Genomic DNA, 6,814 nt, shown 5'->3' on the forward strand with positions numbered 1-6,814 from the left:
TGATTTGATTTCTTATTCAAAGATGCTTGTGCATCTATTGGAAAACATACATGGTAGAGGCAGGCATTCCTAGTTTCTTTCCTGCAAAAAATTATGAAGGAAGTTAACTGTAATCTCAAGAATGAGCCCAAAGACACTAGGCTTAGAATATGGAGCGACTTTCCTCCTCCCTAAGCATGCTTTCAGCAAGTGAGTTGAAGCATTTAAACATAAGAAGTCTCTCAAAACAGTTGCTTATACCCAACAATCCACCTTCAAACTACTATAATTATAGTTTTGGAGCAATGAAATTAAACGACGTTCGCACACAGCCATGTCAAACTTAGCCTGCATGGGTATGGGAATTTCCTTGAGAGTCTGAGGCTCTTGAAAAGATTAGAACAAGTAATTCACAGAATACAGAAAGTTTACGCTGCCCCTTGATATTGGCCCTGCATCTTTGATTACAGAGTACAAGGGAACTCTTGCCGAGTTAGAACTGCACAGGGGTTTCATGCTATTGTTCCTATATACGCTAACAGTACTGAGGCATTTTAGATCAAACTTCTATCCAGCTTCAGCCTGTACTGCTTGTTCAGTTATCTTACTTTCATGAACTATTTTCTAAACCAAACTGATATTTTCAGGAACTCTCTGGACTTGACTTCTGCAATTTCCATACAGATGCCATTTTATGACCTCTGGCCTTGTACTTGAGCATTTTAACAACCTGTTGTATTCTGCCCTTAGCAAGAAGCACTGATCTTGAGCTCAAATGTGTTGCTCTATAATACCATGCTGAAACTGATACTGGCAATGACATTTCTTTATATAATAAGCAACGATGATTCTGTGAAAATCATTACACAGCAACATAATAGAACCCAGATGTGTTTAAAAAACATAATATTAGGCTAATCTCCAAATTCTGGCCCAGAATGCCTGTATGCATTTCCCATGGTGGTAATTCAGAGTTTAGAAGTAAATATGCCATTGTAACACACATGGCAGTCAGCTGAGTCCCAGTCGTTGCTCCCAGTGAAAAAGCCTGGCCCCAGTTTTGCATTCTTTGATCCCTGTACTCTGAGGGGAAGGAGTAATTGCAGCTCCCCTGCTCAGAACTGCCCAGCCCTGGTGCAATTTACTGCTGTGCAGGACCAGTCCTAATTTGTATCAGTGGTGCAACACCACACTTCTTGCCAAAGATGCTACACTCCAAATTGTTGATAAGGACAGAGCCAGGGACAAAGCATAAACAAGAAGAGGAATGCAGCCTGATTTTTTGTATCATCTGATACAGCACCTGGCAGAGAATGGCTATATCAAGATGTCTCCTCCCAAATACTTCAGCTCTCCTGCTCTAACCTGCCAGCTGAGGGAAGGATATTTCCCTGTTCCTGATTTTTGTCTTCGAGGAAGGAAGTCCTTCAGACACAGATTTTCCTATCTTATAGTTCACATGTAGCTGTTGAGACACTCAGCTAAGCTAGGGCCTACTATTCCAGTCAAGAAAACAAATGCAGGAATAATCATTACATCTGATGGTTATTTCCTTGTATTCTCCCACATCTCTTTGCACAGACTGTTGGATCTTTTGCATATTTGTGAAGGGGTCATCTCTCATCATTCCCTTCCCTTACAGTTTGTGGTATTATGAATAAATGAGTGATTATTCTTCTCAATACAAGTAGGAAAACAGTATTAAATCTGGCTGAACTAAAATTGTTTACAACATTTTTATTCCTAAAAACAGTTTATAGTGAATAAATTAGATCAATCTATTTGCCTTTATAAATATAGGCTTATAATGAAGACTAGTGGAGGGAAATTCAGGGAAAGCAATGGGTGTGTTGGCATGAAGTAGTTTCTTAGAGGACTTAGTTCTGATTTCCAAGCTGCATTGCCAGTAACAGTAAACTAATTATAATATGTGAAACTGCATCGTGAGATTCAGGCTCCAGGTATCAATTGTACAATAGCACCACTGGCAGCAGAACATATTTGATGTTCTTTGCACATCTTCATTTTTCAGCAAAATAATTCAGAGGACATGAAAAAAGGGAACTGAAGTTGGGTGCCTTAATACAAACCTACTCACTTGCAGAGGGTGTAGAACCTTCTCTTCTTTGAACACAAGAGCATTAAGCACATACAAAATATAGGCAGTTTCTTGGCTCATGGTTCCAGTTCTCTTTTTAACAGCATTTTTCCTAAAAGAGCAGTCTAAACTCGAAAGGAATGCCTTAGGAGCATCGTTGATGTCTCTTTCAACTTCTGTTACTCTGCCTCTGCACATGCAGTCCCTGGCAAAGGCTATTGCTGCAGTCACAACTCCTGGGAGGATTCAGATGCACCCTCGAGCCTCCGTTGCCTCGCACCCAATTGGAGGAAAGATAGCTGTAATTACCAGTTCGTTAGCACCACCGGAGTGCCACATCACATAGCAAAAGCTCCACCCAGAGCTGAGCTGAAAAGTCGCCGGTGGTGGTGACAGTGGTTTTGGAAGACAGAGGATGCTGCTATGCTGTATATTGTTCAAAGCAGCATTGTAGGCCAACATAATAAATTAGGAGGCATTAATTTCAGAAAAGCCCATGTATATTCAAGAACAGAAAGTCTAATTTGACTATTTTAGTGACAACATTTTCTGACTCCTCTCATATTTTCTTCCCTGAGCATAAGCAATGATCTCGAGTTTCTTTCCTATCTCCAGCAAAGTGAAGCAAAGAGAACCTGCTCTGGAATCTTCTTTCATAATGTTAACTACTTAAATACTTGTTGATTTTGACTGCATTGAGGCTAGGGTAATGTCCAACTGGGCAGCCCATCTATCTTTGTATTTAGCACTTTCTAGATAAGAAGAGCACATACTGACACTTGATGAGCCCTGCCCCATGCTGGTGACTGATATGCCTTGCTCTTCGTTGCCTGCTGCTACAGGACTCCCCCGTGGGACTGCCTGTCACATTACCTGCAGGCATTTCAGGAGTTCTGCCTTTTTACTTCTATGGCCTTTCATTCCATCAATTATGCTCCTCTTCCTTTTGTGTATGAAATATTTTCCTTAGACCAGCATCTTTAAAATGCACTATTAGATAGCTCTAGATTGAAAACATTCTAAGAGACCCCATTTATCTGATCAGTACATTAGCAATTTCTCCACCTGCTGTGTGTTCGGGTCATTAAAGGTGCCTGCCCTTGGTTAATGGAATCTGGGATGGTTCAGTGGAAACACTGACACAACATCCTGTAAGTTGGTGCTATAATGGAGTATCTGTGAACACCACGAATCTTACAAGCACCCTGCTTAATGGTAGACACACTGGTTAATACTTAGTAGAGCTCTGGTTACAGGAATATTTGCAGTTTAGTAGTAGCAGCCCGATTTATCATCTTTATATTATGACCAAACTGATGATAAATCATCCCCATTCCCCTTAATCTGTTCTCATGTTGGCAATGCCAGAATTGGCCAAACTGGCAAACATGAGAATCAGAAAATAATTTAGAAAAGCCATGCAGAAACAGTAGAGCACATTTATGATTAATACATCACATCTGGTCTCCGTGCTAAATGACAGCATGAATCATCAAGTACTGCAACTGTATTAAATGTGTTATTAATTGAAGTAAAGCCATCAAAGAAGAAGAAAAAGTTAATTAAGGGATGCTAGCTCCGTTCCTGATTTCTTAAGGCATGGGAGTACTGTCGATGCTGCATTTGCACTTGTTACCTCAGAATTAGCAAAAAGCAGTGAAGGAGATGTCTTTCACATCACAGTCATCTTCTGCAAAGCCAGAAAACACGTCAATTGATGAACGAGCTGCAAGAGCAGCTTGAAACACAAACACAGAGCAGAGTGGGAATTCCTTCCTAAGGAAGGGTGGGGGCCGAGAGTCTTCCAGTGGCAACTCTCATGTGTTGTTTTTTATTTCCATGAAGTAACAGATTCAATTAAACACATAACACAACAAATGCTTTCCTTACAAACCAAAGCAACTTTGAGATTCTTAGGAACTGTGTGAGTCAAGAGTCAGCGTAGGTGCTGGGGTTATCAAAAAAATAGGGATTTGTTCTCTCTACTGCCTGTACAGTACTGCTCTGAAAAGGGACAACCTGAAATTCCAGGAAATTCCAAAGCTCTTTTGGGAGTGAAAATACCAAGATTTTGGCATGTAAGAGTACATCAAACAAAATAAAGAACCATCGCTGATAGCAATTACTATGTGAAATTAAATTCACATAATTTCACAGGATCAGATGAACAAGACCTGCACAGGAACACTGAGAGAGAGAATTATGTCTTTTATCTTTTTGTCACACTGCAAGGGCCCTTACACAGATTGCTTTGCACAGAGGAAAGCAGACCTGGGTAGAAGTTGGAGCATAAGGGCTCAGAAAGTCATCTTTTCAGTCAGACCAGCAGCTGTTCCACTTGTGCACAGCCACATTAGTAACACTTTTGTCCCCACCACAGATTCAGAGTTCCAGGCCTCCAGATTTCAGGCCTCAGGGACACATATAGCATCCCCTGTCTTCCTCTGCCCTAAAAAAGTTTTTGTTCAGTGTTCAGAAAGAAACTACATCAGAAAAGAAACAATTTTGGAAAAGAAACTGATTTGTTTTGCAAAGTTGGCCATCAAAAGTTAGACATCTATTGTGCACAATAGATAAACTCCTTCCTCATGCAACTCCATGCTATTTTTGTAACATAACCTATGCAACTTTTATACAACCTAATACGTATGCAAGGCAGCATAATTAAGATTACATGAGAGCCTGTAAATCTTCTGGTTTGAGCTTAAAACCCTTCTAGTATACATTCCTTATGTACAGTCCGTACCTGTGCCTTTCCCCCTTGTGCAGTCTTACCCTGCAAACAACACCAAGATGCTGACCCTGAAAATTGCTGACTTCAGAAATGAAGCATCATCAGTTTATGAAAGAGTTTACTTATTTGGTAGCCTGAAACAGCAGGGGACACTGGGCTTGAAAAAGAAAGGTCATTCCCATTTCTGTATTTCTTATAGACATTTAGTTTAATACTAATGTCAATGCTAACATCTTTATTTATAGGTAACTGCTTTACTTTTCTGACCCTTCCATCAATGGAAACCAGCCAGAATACTGGTCTAGTTCATGGGTGACTTCTCTCCGGCAACATCATTTACATTTGGTAAATACAATTTAATTCAGACTGAGCGCCTTGTCTGCAGTCTGTAATTCAGGGTTTGCTCCTGGGCAGGGCATGCCAAGGAGTGATGCTGCTCCGTCCCTGAGACACCGAAGGTGCCAGCACCCGCTGTGTGTCTGCGTGCAACTGCGTAGGGCTTTCCCAACAGCCTGTTCCCTGTGTCAGTGTGCTGCTCACCCATTCATTTTCCCTTTACTGCACAGACCTGCAGGCCTTCCCGGGTAGTGATTAGGAACCTGTTAACATATGACCCGTCCAGAAGTTTAACAGTAACTTGAGAATAAATTAAATCTGCAGCAATCACACAGAAAATGTCCCTGAATATGTAACCCAATGGAGCTCACCCTCACTGGTGGCTCTGCACGGAGTCCAGCTCTGCAGTGGATGGAAAGCCCGCAATACTTGGTTTTTTAAAAAAGTGATTCTTCTCTAGTCTCCAAAAATGTTGACAATCAAATAAGAGCAGCAGGGAATATTTGTGTCTGTGGCATGAGGATTGCACAACTCACTGTGGTGTACACTGACTTCCATGTATAACAATTTTATGAACATTAAACTACCTTCATAACTAAAATCACTATACCTAGTGATTCTGGCTGCTAACTAGGAACCTGTTGGTCACAGACTAAGTAATTTTCTGCTTTCTGGCTAACTTATTTCCCATTTCTGCCATTTCAGATCAGCTCAAAATACAGGTGCAAATATTACCTCTGTTCCAATCATGTTAAAATCCTCAATCCCCACATCTTGTAGATAGCAACCTCCTTACCCAGATGTGTCGCACTGCTTCCTCCAGTGCCACAGGCCACATGGGGCTGCCCCTCCCCAGGGCTGCAGGCCAGGCACTGCCATGCTGCTGCAGAGACAAGCATGCCTGTAACAAACCCGAGCCTCTGCAAAACCCCCACACACCTCAGCCTCTGCTCCTTGCTGTTTTCCACTGCCTCCCTGAATGCAGGAATGCTGTTGGTTCCTCTTACCAACCACTGTTATTGGGATACCCCAACAGAAGCTGCACTTCTACACAAATCTTGGAAATTCAGTACACGCACATCCATGCTATCCTACTGCTTTCTTCATCCAGCTCTACAGAAATGAGAGAACAGACATTACATCCACTACCTTGCAGCATCCTTTTTTCTGTTTAATTCTCAGTGTATTTTGTGTAAGACAGTACTGCTTCTAAGCCGTGGCAGTAGGAACAGCCTTCTTTGTGTTTTGCAGGAATATGAGCAGTGAGCACTTAACAAACAAGGCAGAAATGAATGAACAGGTTTGCATTCTGCCTTGCCTCACGACAATTGCAGAGCCTTCCACTGCTCAGTTCCCCCAGGCTTTGCTTAGTGCAAACTTTTGTACCTCTTTCTATGGGAAGAAGCACTTAAAGCATACAGAGGTGCAGGCTGCTCTTAAAACCATCCTTAAAAGGTAAATTTTCACTTATCGGCTTGACACCCTCCGTCACGATCCATCTGTATTAACACTGCTTTCAGAAACTAGGTTTTTAAGATCAAGTTTTCTGCAGCGAGACTCCTGAGCTGGTATTCCGTTTCTTTCCCAAACATCCCGGTCCCGAGTCCCACACACACACAACCGCTGAGTTCATCGCTGTGAGCTCTGCCGCAGCCCTTTAATGAGCA

This window comes from Lagopus muta, chromosome 9 (genome assembly GCF_023343835.1).
Source record: "Lagopus muta isolate bLagMut1 chromosome 9, bLagMut1 primary, whole genome shotgun sequence".
Taxonomy (NCBI): domain Eukaryota; kingdom Metazoa; phylum Chordata; class Aves; order Galliformes; family Phasianidae; genus Lagopus; species Lagopus muta.